The 14,726-nt window shown below is 48.1% G+C and overlaps 2 long non-coding RNA genes across 6 annotated transcripts; one reads left to right on the top strand and one right to left on the bottom strand.

Annotated features, from left to right (window-relative positions):
- Positions 1-7,019: 7,019 nt before the first annotated feature.
- Positions 7,020-8,166, bottom strand: LOC120102185 (uncharacterized). Of its 5 annotated transcripts, none has more exons than XR_005503347.2 (3): positions 8,039-8,158; positions 7,343-7,521; positions 7,020-7,153 (listed from the first exon to the last, which is right to left on the bottom strand). It is a non-coding gene; the product is annotated as an uncharacterized LOC120102185 (long non-coding RNA). The 5 variants fall into 5 exon arrangements; XR_010065975.1 differs by having other exon boundaries at positions 7,020-7,172; positions 8,039-8,153; XR_010065974.1 differs by having other exon boundaries at positions 7,020-7,172; positions 7,343-7,955; positions 8,039-8,151.
- Positions 8,167-8,244: 78 nt separating this feature from the next.
- LOC134486855 (uncharacterized) lies at positions 8,245-11,903 on the top strand. Its single transcript, XR_010066290.1, has 2 exons — positions 8,245-8,536; positions 10,520-11,903. It is a non-coding gene; the product is annotated as an uncharacterized LOC134486855 (long non-coding RNA).
- Positions 11,904-14,726: the final 2,823 nt, after the last annotated feature.

The following is a 14,726-nucleotide window of genomic DNA, read 5'->3' as shown; positions in this document are numbered from 1 at the left end:
CCTTGACCTGGGAACTTAAACTATTTGGTGAACATCGCTGATAAATATGAGCCAGTAAGGATAGCTGAGGATTGAACCTTCCTCGAGTTCACTCTGTGGAAGTGGTAAATGACAGAGCTTCCATGGGGTAGGTAGTACAGCCAATGTCTTAGGTAGGGTTTGAAGGCTGTAATCAGACACCATGACCAAGGTAACTCTTATAAAGGACAACAGTTAATTGGGACTGACTTACAGGTTCAGAGGTGCAGTCCAGTATCAGCAAGGTGGGAGCATGGTAGCATCCAGGAAGGCATGGTGCAAGAGCTGAGAGTTCCACATCTTGTTCTGAAGGCAAACAAGAGAAGACTGGGGGTTGGGGATTTGGCTCAGTGGTAGAGTGTTTGCCCAGGAAGCACAAGGTCCTGGGTTCGGTACCTAGCCCCGAAAAAAAGAGAGGAAAAAAAAAAAAAAAAGAGAAGACTGGCTTCCAGTCAGCTAGGATCAGGGTCTTAAAGCCCACACCCACAGTGACACACCTACTGTAACAAGGCCATACTTACTAGTAGTGCCATTCCCTAGGCTAAGCATATATAAACCATCACAGCTAGATAGGATGGTTGAATCTTGAACCTTCCTCAGGTTCACTCTGTGGAAATGGTTCATGACATGGCTTCCACGGGCTAGTCCAGACATCAGGATGTGGGTCTCAGTGAAAGTTAATTAGGTCTTGGGGTTCTACCTTCATAAGTGGAACAATAATACTGGTCTTCAAAAGTGGGGTGTCTTCAGGCATGGTGGTGTTAGACTGTAATCCTATCACTTGGGAACTGTTAGCATGAGGAGCTGTGAAAGTTCAAGGCCTGCTTATTCTGCCCGGCAAATTCTAGGCCCGATAACAAAACCCTGTGGATAAAGATAAAAATAAAGAGTGGTTTGGGTCTTTAATGAGTGGATGTAATGCAGGAATAGCCTGAAAGCTCTTTCCTTGTACACTATCAGTTCATTTTACTCTCTGCCTTGCTGTTATATGACCACAGTTTTACTGTTTCCAAATAGCATCTATTCACTATGGGACAGTCAATATTAGAGAGATAAGAGTTAGTTTATTTGGGGCTGAAGAGAGAGCTCAGCAGTTAAGAATCCTTGCTGCTCTTCCAGAGTTCCCACACCCACACCAGGCAGCTCACAACTGTCAACAATTCTAGGTCATCTGATGCCTCTGCTTTCTCAGGCACCTGTGCTCTTGTGTGCATACCCGCCACAGAGGATACCCCCCCACATACACATACAGAGGTGCCCATACCCCCCCACAGAGAATACCCCCCACATACACATACAGAGATGCCCATAACCCCCCACACACAAAGGTGCACATAACCCCCACACACACACAGAGGTATACATACCCTCACATACACACACAGAGGTGCACATACCCCCCACATACACAGAAGTGCACATACCCCCCCACAGAGGTGCACATACCACACACACAGAGGTGCACATACCCCCACACACACATAGAGGTGCACATACCCCCCACATACACAGAGGTGCACATATGCCCCCCCCCACACATGCCCCCTACATACACACAGAGGTGTACATACCCACATGCAGACAAACACACATATACATTATTTAAAACCTTTTTGATGTTGTTGTTTCATTTTTGTTTTTTTGAGGCAGGGTTTCCCTGTGTAGCCCTGGCTCTCCTAGAACTCACTCTGTAGACCAAGCTGGCTTTGAACTCCTGAGTGCTGGAATTAAAGGTGTGCACCACCACTGCCCAGCCAAAATAAATATGTATTTCAAAATACATTTAAATATTTAAAAATATTTTTCAAAGTAATATATTTTGAAGATATTTCAAAATAAATCTTGGGAAAAAATGGTTTACTTGAGAGTTGTCAACTTTCAAACTATTTTGGGAGAATGGAGGTTCTTTGATAGTGGACTTCCAAACAGGAGAACAGGACGGACAATGGGAAGGTGGCAGGAAGGTTCTGAGTTGAACAAGGTTCGTGTTTCTCTGACCTGGGCATCCCTATGGACCTCAGCCTTCCTCGGGCTACTACCTGCAATTCTTGAGACAAACACTTCACTGTTTTGCAAGTTAAACTTTATAGTCTGGGTCAAGTTTTGTGCTAGCTGATACACAAAGCCAAAGCAGGGGGCAGCGAGGTGCTTTACCCATTTTCATGTTGTGTGAAGGTTTCCAGGCATTTTAGGTTTACAAACACCCCAGAATCTTAATCACTTGGGTGCAGCTTTTCTTTATACCTGAAACCGTGGGACCAAGGGAACACACACAAATTCACTCTGTAAAGAACAACTTTAAAAGGATCTGCCTTAGTCACTGCTATAAGAGGTCTTTACAGTTAGCTGGATCCTAAACCATGTATCTCAGGTTGTCTCAAACTCACTAAGTAGCTGAGGATGACCCTGGACTGTTGAGATCCCTCTGCCTCCACTCGGAGAATGCAGGAAAGGCCAGCCTGGACCATCACGCCCAGTTTACCAAGCGCTGGCTCTTCGAATGTATGCTCCGCTTTGCGCTTTTCAATCCACAAGCCCAGCACAATAACTAGTACCCTACCTTGGTGTTTGGCTGATTGCTGATTACATACAGGATGTTACAGGGATCAAACCTGAGGGACAATGATGTCACTTTATTATAAGAACTACCAATACAATAGTAGCCATCAACACTTCGGAAAGATCCGAAGCTCAGAGGTGGAATTGATTGCCTAGTGGTAACAGTCCAGAGGCCCTTACCCAGCACTCTCCCCTCCCCTGCCCCAGGGGAAATCCTTTGCTTACATCAAATGAAGTTTGAAAGGCGATGTCTTCCCTCATCTCCCAGTTTAAGATCTTTGAGTTTAAGGAAGAATAAAGGTTACCCCTAAACACGCATTTACAAACCTGAAGGTAATTGACTATCTGTTGAAACGGAACTGTGGGGAGCACAGACAAACCAGGGCTTAGCTATTTAGTGCAGGCTGAGCTTAAACTCCTGAGGCTAGCTACTCTCTCCTTCCCTCCCTCCCTAGTCCCTCTCCATCTCTCTCATTCCCCTTCTCGATCCTCTTGTGCCAGCATCCCAAGTGTGGGCCACTATGTTTGGCCTTGAGGATTTAATTTAGCATAAGCACTTAGAGGAAAGAAAGCCTTCTGAGGGCTCTAAGGGGGTGATTCCCGATTGTTCCTCTGGGGCTGGGTGGAAACGTTTCTCACTGGTAAGTTACCTTAGAGCAAAGAAACCTCGAAACGACTGGGTGGAAAATATTGTTTGAAACCCTTAAGCGTTCCTAGGGGAACAACAGTTATTTTCCTTTCATGTTTTTCCGTCACACAAAGGTGTGTTTTTTGAGACAGGGTCTTGCTATGCCGCCCAGGCTGGCCCGGTAATCTTGCCAGTCTTCCGGATTCAGCATCGGAAGTGTTGGGATTACCTGTGTGCACACATTATCACCAACTTTTTAGGGCCCCAGACAACAACTTTAAGTTTCCTTTTTCTTTCTTTTTGTTTGTTTCTGTTTCTTTTTCTTTTTTTCTCGAGAGAGGATTTCTTTGTGTGGCCTGGCTCTCCTGGTACTCACTTGGTTGGTAGACTTTACACTCCGCCTGCCTCTGCGCTGGGACTAAAAGTGTGTATGTGCCTGTACACTTGCCAGGGCAAGACTTTTATTACCATACAGTGTTGGAAGTCGCATTTCTTCTGCGAGGACATAATTTATATCTCTATTCTTTATAAATGTAGACATTTCTGGATAATTGTATTTTCGGTTATGAGCTTAGATTGAAGTCAAGCCATCTCCCCAGTCCTCCTATTAATTACTTTCACATCTGTTGGTGTTCTGGTGTTGAGGGTGGAGGCTGTCCCCTTTGCTCGATTTCAGGGAGGTCACACCCTGTCTCTGCACCGGTGGTTGACAACCTTCAGTGCACAGGAAGTAGTCACTGGGCGGCCTGGAGGAGTACAGGCAGCAGTAGGCTGTCTTTTCTCAAGGTTGTGAGCCAGAGTTTCTAAACCAGCTGGTGCAGAGGCCTGCAGGGCGGGGCGGGCGTGACCGCCTTCCGCATTCCTCTTCCGTCTGTGGCTGCAGTTGCGGTGTGGGGAGGGGAGGGGCGGGCCGCGGTGTGGGGGAGGGGAGGGGCGGGCCACAGTCCCCAGAGAGCTGGCCTGGGAGAGCCCAGGGACAGCCTCCGAGTGCCACTGTGCCCCAGGACGTGAACACGACCTCTCTTCAGTGTGTCTGGAAAACCCTGACGCAAAACAGGCAAAGACAGGGCCCACCATCCAGTAACCTGAAAGGCCTCTGGGTTTTTAAGGCTCGCCTTAGATATCAGGCCACTTCACGCTCGTGGATCTTGCATCTGTAAAATGGGGCTAAATGAAAAATTACAATAAATACGATATAAACGAGAGGGGTGGCGGAAAGGAACAAATTCATTGTGCTTTGTGGATGTTGTCACAAGCGCAACACAAAGGCAGGGCCCCAGACAACAAATGGCTGGCTTTGTTCTGGCTAAGCATGGAGAGCCTCACTAGAATGAAGTCCTTTGTGCCTTCAGTCAGCTTCGGGGATTATACAGGGAAGGCTCTGGGAGCTGTTTTCCTGGCTGGAGACATTGTTCTGGAAACAGGCTGGGTTGCCATGGCTACAGCTCCCCAGGGCCAGGCCCTGCCCATTTCCAGGCAGCCAGCCTGTCAGCCTGTATGGTGCCTGCTGTTACCGGGTCACTCCCGGTTTCCAGGCCTCCTCCCACCCAGCACTGTACGGGAATGCTCGGAAGTTCAAATTTCCCAGATGGCCTTTGAGTCCGAAAATAAAGCCCTGTGCTTGCCAGGACTGAATTTGTCTTGAAACAAAAGTCAGTAGACTGGAAGCTTGTTGAAGGCAGGAACCACCCTATATCATCAGCGTCACCAGGACCACGTCCTCTACCCAGAGTAGGTCGTCACATAGTAGGCGCTTTAGAAGCAAGCATTTGGCACCAGGGTGGCGGTATGGTGTCTGGTTAAAAGCATGGATTTTGGAACTAGTGTCTTTCTCTGACGGGTTATAGATCGGTACCACTACCTACTTACTTCGAACTTTATTTTTCTCACCTTTAAAATGGGAACAGCCATGCAGTTGGTTCTCAGGGATGTACAGTGGCTAGGTTTGTGTAAGATATAAAATGCGTGGTACTGTGTGGGGCTTCTGATTATTTCTCCTGCTAGTCTCTTTTTAGCATGTTACATCTGCAAATAAGAGCGTCGCTCTCGGTAAAGACAGCCATCTCTTGCCAAGCAACAACCACACGAACAAATAGGACCTGTACCAGCTCAGTTATAATACATGTTGGCGTTTAGGTGCTCAGTCCACATTTGTGTACTAAGCGTCAGATACAGCATGCCTGCCAGTAACAAGTCTCCCGTTCTTCAAATGTCACCCATAAATAATGCAAAGTGGGCTGAGTTCCAACAGTCTCTCCAGGTGTCTAAGAGGAACAGAAGGGAATGGCATTTCAACATTTCAGCCCTGGCTCTCCCAGCTTCTAGCTTCTCCCGCCACATCTCAAGGGCACTCCTGATACCCACAGATACAACAAAGGAACTCCGGGGCGCCCCTCCCCCACTCCCACAGCAGACTGGCTTCTAAGTCTCCAGGCAATCTCCTGCTGACTCTGGAAGATTCCAACCATGTGGGGACACTCAAGGGAAGGGAATCCACTCCCCTCATTTTCCTATCCAAATGAGACTGACCTGGACTTTAGGTTCTGGAACTCCTGAAAGTCCTGGGAAATATCTAAGGGGGAGGGGTGGAAGCAGCCTGGGGAAACCTCTGAACCCTGTGTGGCCTTAGAAAGTGCACACCCTACACGTCTGTTCAACTGGGTGACAGCTTGCTCCTGGAGTCGCTCTGGAGCGGATGGACAACTAGCTAGGGAAGGAGGGATAGTCAAAGACGTAACCATCATGCCTGTGTTGTCTGACATTGCTGTTGCTTTTAGTTGAAGTGTGTACAGCATGTGTGCATTTGGTGACACGTAAGGAGAGTACCTTGGCGGAGCTGGACACAGGCCTTGTCAACACCTGGGGCAGAAGATGCTAAGATGTTCAGTTGTAAGCTGGGTGTGCCATAAGACGTGAGGGTTGTGTAGTGTGTGCTTTGCAAAGATATGCAAACATAGGTGTAGAAAAATGGTGTGAACTGCAGGGTGTGAAGTGCTCTTCTCGGTGCTTCAGACCCTCCTACATCCCTCCCCACCCCAGCTCTCCAGCACAGCCAGTAAACCAGGCCGCAAAATATCCTCCCCTCCCCCCAAGGCCTTGGCCAGCTCTCTGAAAACTGATATCCTGAGGCCCTTTTTCCCTCACCAGCTACAATCAGAAGCGGCGGGAGGGAAAATGTGGACCGGATCTCCACAGAGAGGCCCGACTCTGAACTTTGTCTGCGATGGTGTGCAACCGGTCCGACACCAGGCCTGGTATTTCATCTGACTTTGCCACCCCAGGAACTGGGTTTAGGTTCCAGCAGGCCCCAGTTCAGTTCAGTTCAGTCTGTGAAATCCATGCTAGATTTTCCAGTTCACCCTAGTGAAGTCCCAGCCTGTGGCTGTTGTTCTCAATCCAGCTCAGAAACTGGCTCAAACCGCCCTGAACTGGATTTGGTGGCTGTTGAGACACAGTTTCTGCCTCTTTGTTAGGGCGGAACCTGCCCCATTCCTTACACCTCCCTTCCTCCCTCTCTTAGCCCAGTGTCCTACAGCAATCTCCCACCCACCTCACTCCGCCCCCCTTTCCTTTTTCTTTAAAAAAAAAGTCATGAAATAGATTAAATTCTTTAAAAAAAAAATGGATCTAGGTTGCAAGTAAGCCTTTTGGCTTTATGATATTAGTTATTTCTGAGTTGTTATCTAACCGGTTAACATGGTGCCCTTCAAATGACGCTCAGACAAACCCAGAAGTAACTACGCTTTTCACCACTGACTTAAGGCTTTGGGTAGAGTTCGTCTCTCATTCCCATTTCATTCACTATAAAGAAAAATAATTTGCTAATTTTTATTAACATTCAGAGCTGGTGAACAGTATGTGTGCTCACTGTCTTCCGCAACTGTAGACGTGCCAGAGGAAGAACTGAAGGACCCAGATGGTTTTGTTTTTCCAGTTGTAACTTTAACCCTGGATCAGATGGTGTGAACTGTGGGATGAAGGGGGCTGACTCTGGGGCTGGGCGGGGTGGGGTGGGGGTGGGGAGGGAGCAGGATTCTTCCCAGAATGTAGGTAGAGGCAAAGTGGGGATGTGACAGATTCAGGACAAAACACTGCGGTGATATTTGCAAAGTTTAGATATATGTAGGCATTTCTTACGTTTGGGGAGTAGGCAGGACCGTCGCATGATGCTGAAGAGAAATTCCTCCAGGTTGAAAATGCCCAGTTGTATGTTTATGCAATTATCTCAATAAAAAGATTGTTCCGATTTCTCTCATTCTTTTTTCTCTTACAAGAATTTCTCATTTCGAGTCTTTTTGAGAACTCAGGAAGGGACACTGAAATAAAGCAACCATGATCTGGGTGTGGCTCCATGTGGTGCTTGACGGCTCCCTCGTCGCCCTCTGCTGGCCAATTCAGGTAGTGTGTGAAGATGTCAGGAGGCTGCTGAGCAGCCGTGAGTTTCTTGTCCAAACCCGAATGCCCTGCCGCCTTGCTAAGGATCCTTCATTCTGGCTGTTTTATATGCATCTCTTCTTATCCCTATGCACGACGTTTGAAAGGGGATCGCCACATTTTGCGGGATTGAATACAAATTAATTAATTAAAGTTCATCCCTAATCTCGAGAGGACTGGACACGGCCTTTTTTTTCGTCTGGAGTTATGAACCCGAGTTAAAGGTGGTGAGAAGCAGCACTCAGGAGGTAGTTGTGCTGCTCAGGGGTTCAAGGTTATGTAAGAAGTTTGAGGCCAGTCTGAGATACATGAAACCCTGCGTTTTACAAAACAAAACCCAAAGTTGTTTATTTAAGTAATTTCAATGGAGCATAACGTTCTGGGGGAATGGCCACTTACAGCAGGCAGTCTAGAGAAGCTATTTCTTTCCAAGAAACGGGAGGTTGATGCCCTCCCTGCCTCCTTCTCCTGTCTCTATCGGACAGTCTGCTGTGGGTACGTTTGGTTTCCTGGAATCCTGTAGAAGAAAATGAGATAATGGATTTGGTTCTCTGAGATTCTGGAATGCTAAGTAGTTATTGTAGGAAAGCACAGAATATTTATATAGAACTTTCCAGAATGTGAAGCCTCAGAGGGGATTCTAGAGAGGTAGACATTAAGGCCAGGCCTCTGGCCTTCTGGTGGTCAGGTAAGCTAGCTCTTCAAGGCACTCTCACCGTCTGCTCCACGCGCTGCAAATCCGCAGGAGCCCCTGCACCTCATATTCTCCGAGCTCAGACCTTGCAGAACACTGGGCCTCCTTCCTCGTTCCAGTCTGCCTGGCTTTGTACCCTGAAGCGCTGTGCGTGTACCCTGACGTGGTGTGTTCGTTCTCCTACAGGTTGACTATCTCCTCCTGTGAGTTTCATACCCAACTTAAGCCATGTCCGTCTGATCAAAATTGTACAACTGGCTTGTGGCACTGTACCTGCTAAAAAGCAAGGAATAAACATGTGTTGAACAGACGGATTAAATCCGAATACCATTCTCCTGGCCCAAACCCATTGCTTCCTGGAGTCTTCTTTTCCTACCACGTGGCTCTCTGGACACGTGACCTTCTTGGCCTTTTCTACTCCTGGACTCTTACTTAGCAGTTGCTGACTCCAGGGTTTCTTTCCCCAGGGTGAGAACTTCCGGCTGACCTCCTGCAGTTAGTTCCTGAAGTCAGGATAAATAAGCCTATAGCCCGGGCAGTACGTGTTTTCTCCTCAGTGGCACTTGATTTATTTCTGAGGTGGGACTGGATTCCAGGGGTGATGTCTGAGCATGGGTCTGTTTGTCCCTGTGGTGCTCCCACCCCCACTTCCAACAATACTTCCTTTGTTCCAGCAGAGAAAGGCTTTACCATTCCTTCGTCTGAAAGAACTCCCTCTGCTGGCCACAGGCGGACTTGTCTGTGCTAGGTTTAAAAGCCCCAGAATTTCAAGTGGCAACTTGGAAGGTCCTGAGCCTGGGTCCCAGCCGTCACTCCATCTCTGGTTGTCAGACATATCCAGAAGTAATTTATTGAGGCTATATTTTTCTTTTTCTCTCCTCCCTTCTCTATTTTTATTTCTTCCTTTTTGAGACATCCTCTTTAGCCCAGACCGACCTCCTGCCTCCACCTTCTGAGTAGGACCTAGACTTCTATTCATGGGCTGCCACCCCCAGATTATTTGATGCTGAGGATTGACTTTGGGCTTTGTGGATGCTATGTAAGCACCCTACCAGCAGAGTTACAGCCCCACCCTGGCTTTCTTGGATTCATTATATAGTTCCACAGCTCTGGAGAGGACTTTAGAGATGTGGCTCTGTTCTGTGTTCTCTGAGCTGTTGTTGAATTTAAAATTCTTTTTTTTTTTTTTGGTCCTTTTTTTTTTTTTTTTTTTTTTTTTTTGGAGCTGGGGACCGAACCCAGGACCTTGCGCTTCCTAGGCAAGCGCTCTACCACTGAGCTAAATCCCCAACCCCCTGAATTTAAAATTCTTAAGTGTGTGTGTGTGTGTGTGTGTGTGTGCCAGAGGAAGGTTCCAGGGCATCCTTTTTTATTCCCAGTCTTATTCCTTTGAGGCGGGATCTCTCTCTAAACCAGGACCTCTTGTTATTTCAGCTAGGCTGGCAAGTAAGCAAGTCCCAGCCATCGTCCTGTCTCCCTCCACCCCTCTCAATGCTGCGTTTTCAAATTTGGGCTGGCTCTCTGTTGGTTTGTCAGATGGGTGCTGGGATTTGAACTCTGGTCCTCGAGTTTGTGAATGTGCTCTTATCAGCTGAGCCATTTCTCCAGCCCTAGTTGTTTGTATTTTGACTCAGGGTGTTGTTATGGTACTGGCCTGGTAGTTGGGTAACCCACTGTGGCCTCAGACTCATGATCCTCCTGAGGACTGAGATTGCAGGCATGAACCAACACTCCCCGCTCACCAAATGGTTTTGCCTAACTAATGGTTGTATAACTGTTTGGATTTTCTCAATTGCCTATAAATTATAGCTTTCACGTCATTTTAAATACAATTTTGAGACATGGTTTACTCCATAGGCTAGGCTGGTCTCACGCTGTTTATGTTGAACTCCAAGCAGTCCTCCAGCCTCAGTTTCTGGCGCTCTTAGGGGATGGTGGAAGGCTGGAGGTCTGCCCTCGGGGACTGCAGCTTTTCTCTTTTTAGACAGCATCTCTCTATGTGACCCTGGCTGGCCTGGGAATCTCTAAGTACACCAGACTGGCCTTGAATTCACAGCTGTCTTTCTGCCTCTGCCTCCAGAATGCTGGGATTAAAGATGCGACCTGGAAAAACCTGTCCTCTGTGACTCTTGCTGCTGCATGGTCAACACAAACTAAGAAATTTCCTCTACCCCATTCTCCCTTAGATACCTTTGACCTCTGCACAACCAGCTGACCACGAACTGAACTCCAGACAGAGCCAAGTTAAATCTTTATCCCTCCTGTAGATGGTTTGCTTGGTACTTGTCACAGGGACCAAAGCCCTGCTCTGCTCTGCATGCGTGTGAGAGCAACCATTGCATGTAGAAACGTGTTTCATCCTCAGGGCTGCTCTAAAGGCAAAGCACGGGCTTTACTATTGGAGACTCAGAAAGGTTTGGTAATTTGCCTGATGTCACACAGCCGTTGACGGCTGTACATTGACAAAACCAGGATTTTTTTTTTTTTTTTTTTTTTGAGTCTCTGTTAACTTGGCACATGCTCAGTGTTCTTAGATGGCATTCTTTTGCTTTCCTCCCTCGCTTTCATGAGGCTGAGTCACCACTTCCTCAGGAAATCTTAATATAAAGCCGTGGAAACTGAGGGCCGGCCAGTTCAACCCTCCCTCGGCGTTTTCAGATGAGGAAATGCAACTGCAGACCCCGGTTAGCAGCACCTGCCTACAGCGCCAGCACCAGTGATGGGGAGGCAGAGGCAGCAGGATCACTGGGAGTTCCGGGCTAGCCTGAGCTACACAGCGAAGCCACGTAGAAAACAACAAATCAAAACACAGCAAACAAAAACCCTGCAGGGTGTGTGCCCAGTGGCTTCGCAGCTCTGTCCGCAGGCTCCTCCACATTTAGCAGGAACATCGGACTCCATCTTCAGCTCCGAATCCTTCTGACCGGTTTGAAAAAGAAACGTCCCCCTTTGGCGCCCATTTCCAGTCTGTCGCACTGCACTGCAGAGACTTAACTGGAATGAGCTGCTTCTCCACGCTGCAGCCCCAAGGAGCCCGAGGCCATATCCTGCCAGAGCTACAACAGGCTGCAACGAGGCCCTGCACTTCTCTCCATCTTCCCTGTTACTGCAGTTGTTGCTTTTGCGACCATTTCCTGTAGCCCAGGCTGGCCTAAAATACCCTGGCCAATCAAGGATAATCTTGAAGCTGATCCTTCTCCCACCTTCCAAAGTGACAGGATTATAGACGCAGAGTGCCCAACCGTTTGTCTTTTATTTAAATGGAGCTGGGGATTTAACCTGGGGTTCCCCCCCTTCCCCGCCCCGTGGCCCAGGCAAATGCGTGCAGGAACACACCCTCGCTCCTCCCCCTCTTCCTGTTTTATCTTGCCGCCTAACCTCTTTGCTTCTGAGACTTGAATAGCACTGTCTTGAGTGTCAGCCTAGCAAAAAAATTCAACCCTTCCCAGAGGAGGAGTCTGAGCTAAGACTGTCGACAGGTACCTGGTCTTTCCCCCAGATGAAACAAAATAGCCCGAACTCATGCCTTCATTATACTATGATCTCAATAAATTCCTCTGTGTAATCTTATTTGAGCAAGTAACTTTTAATTTAACGATTACTAATCTATTTTCTAACATAATCTTATTGATCCCAGACTAGCCTTAAGCTGTTTGATTTGTGGCCAGGGATGACCTGGGCCTTGTAATTCTACTGTGTTCATTTCCTGAGTGACTGTGTCACCTCCCAGGTGTATAAACTGAGAGTATAACCACTCCGTGGGATGATTAAAGGGAAGGTTTTATTGTAGGTATGAGAGAACCACCAGAGGCATCTGGAAGATTCCAGAACAGAAGGAGAAGTAAGTAGGCTGGACACAGCCAGCAGCCTGTGTTAGGGTTTGAATCTCGGCCGGACAGAGCACACCCAGACAACATGGTTCCACGTGGAGAGGTTTAATGAAAGAAGAGTAGAGGAAGAGAGGAAAGGCAGCTGGCCATGGGCATGTGGTGGGGAGGGGGAAGGGGGCAAGAACAGAGAACAAAGAGAGGGGGTAGGAAGGGAGGAAGAGGAAAAGGAGGGGTCAAGCAGCCCCTTTAATAGTGTCAGGCACAGCTGGCTGTTGCCAGGCAACTGTGGGGTGGAGCATACCTGGCTGTTCCTAGGTAGCTGTGGGGGTGGAGCTTAGACAGAATGCCAGCATTCTGGACGTGCCAGGGCAGTCAGTGACAGGGAAGAGCAGGAGGTGGAGAACAGAGAAAACCCAGTGAAGCATAGAGCTAGAGAACAAACACAGCAAGAATGGGAGGGTTATAAAAACGATGTGTAGCTTTGGGGAAGTAAGCCAGTGAGCTGGAGGACCAGGAGGCGGAGAGAGGGGCTTGGATGCTCGCTTGGACTTGGAAATGTGCAGCAGGTACTCGTCGGCTAATCACACTGGTCGAGAAGACTGCTGCCACAGTTCTGAGAGAAATTTGAAGCAAGATTTAACTAGATACTGGCCCGGTTGATGGACTATCTGGCCAGGTCCATCTCTGGGTCCCCAGAAAATGGCCCTGACTCACGTTTTGCAGGAGCTTAAAAAGATAAACAAACCTGTAATGCATCACATTCCCCCTACCAGGTCCAATGGGGGGCAAACGGACATTCTGACATATTTCCTGCCCACGTGATCAAGCACATCCGGTGCAGATGGGGGTCAGCAAACAGGAGACAAACAGGAACTTATTCTTTTTTTTTTTTTTTTTTTTTTGGTTCTTTTTTTCGGAGCTGGGGACCGAACCCAGGGCCTTGCGCTTCCTAGGCAAGTGCTCTACCACTGAGCTAAATCCCCAACCCCCAGGAACTTATTCTTAAGTGCACTCAAACTCTTAACCTGCAAAGTGTAATTTTCCTGTTTTGGTCGCACAGTACAAGCATTTACTGTGTGATACCAGCATGCACTTTGATATGCTAAGAGGCACCACCGGTAGCTATAAGCCTTTCTGCCAGAGGTAAAGGCAATGACCGGGGCCAGCTTTATATTCCTGAGGAATGCTAACGTTCATCTAACCACCAGAAATCCCCCTACAGAGCAGGGTAAGCTCGTTTCTGGATATTTGGATGGCCTTTGGAGTTTGGGAGTTGGAGTCTCTTTTGGCCTGACAACAGGCATGTGCTCCCATTCTTGATTGTATGTGGTGGTGGAGAAATCAAACCCATGGGCTTCATGCACTCTGATCTGCCGAGCTATGTATATGCCTATGCCTGGTATAGGTGGAGATCAGGACGTTCATTAGACTCCTTGGGGTTGGAATTATGAATGGCTGTGAGCCATCAATGTGGTGCTGGGTCATGACCCTGGCCCCTCTACAGAAGCAGCAAGTGTATTTAATCACCATTTCTCCAATTCCTGTTTCTTTCTCTTTCCCTCCTTCCCCACCCCTTTCTTTGTTCTCTCTCTCTCTTTCCCTCCCCTCCCTCACGCCCTCTCTCTCTCTCATGAGACAAAGTCTCTTCTGAAACTCATGGAGACCAACCTTTGTTGCCTCCCAAGCGCTGGGATCACGGACTTGTGCCATCACGGTGGAGTCACAGACATGCATCATCACAGTGGGCTCACAAACATGCGTCATCACGGCGTGGGCGTCACAGACATTCGGTTGCCCCACAGTTGTCTGCGCACCGCAGAGGCTGAGATCTCTTGCTGCTCAGTCTGAGAGTCTGGAAGCCGCTGTATTCCCAGTTTAGCAATGATGGCTTCAGGGGTTCGGCTGCTGGTCTTTGGTCCACTTCAGAAGCTGGAAGAAGCTGGATTGTGTTATCAGCAAAGGAATTCAGCAGCAACACGACAGACATTCCCACAACCAAGAATGGGGGCAGGCACCTCGCACTGCTCCTTCAGCTCTCCTTATATAGGGACCCTGAAAGGTGCTGCCACTGTGGGGGATGGGCTTTCCCCTCAAAGGGCAGCACAGACCCACCAGAGGAGCATCTTAGTTTATTCTAGATCCTGTCAAGTTGACAACCAATCCAGATGAACTATCACAACACCTTTATAAGGAGTATTTTAAATTTTTTAAAGATCGTTTTGTTTTACACACACACACACACACACACACACACACACACACACACATTGTAGCTGTCTTCAGACACACCAGAAGAGGGCATTGGATCCCCATTACAGATGGTTGTGAGCCACCATGTAGTTGCTGGGATTTGAACTCAGGACCTCTGGAAGAGCAGCCAGTGATCTTAACCGTTGAGCCATCTCTCCAGCCCCAGGAATATTATCTTTTCTCTCATTATCCCACAAAGAATGCTGACTTGGCTGTGAAGAAGTACTAGGATAAGACCAGAGAGAACACAAACATGCCTCCAAGTGTCTAAGTGGCTTTCCCATCCCGACAGTAAACAGTCACAGATTCGTAG

This window comes from Rattus norvegicus, chromosome 4, assembly GCF_036323735.1.
Source record: "Rattus norvegicus strain BN/NHsdMcwi chromosome 4, GRCr8, whole genome shotgun sequence".
NCBI lineage: Eukaryota > Metazoa > Chordata > Mammalia > Rodentia > Muridae > Rattus > Rattus norvegicus.
Note: the sequence above shows the minus strand (reverse complement) of the source record. Positions and strands in the feature narration are given on the sequence as shown.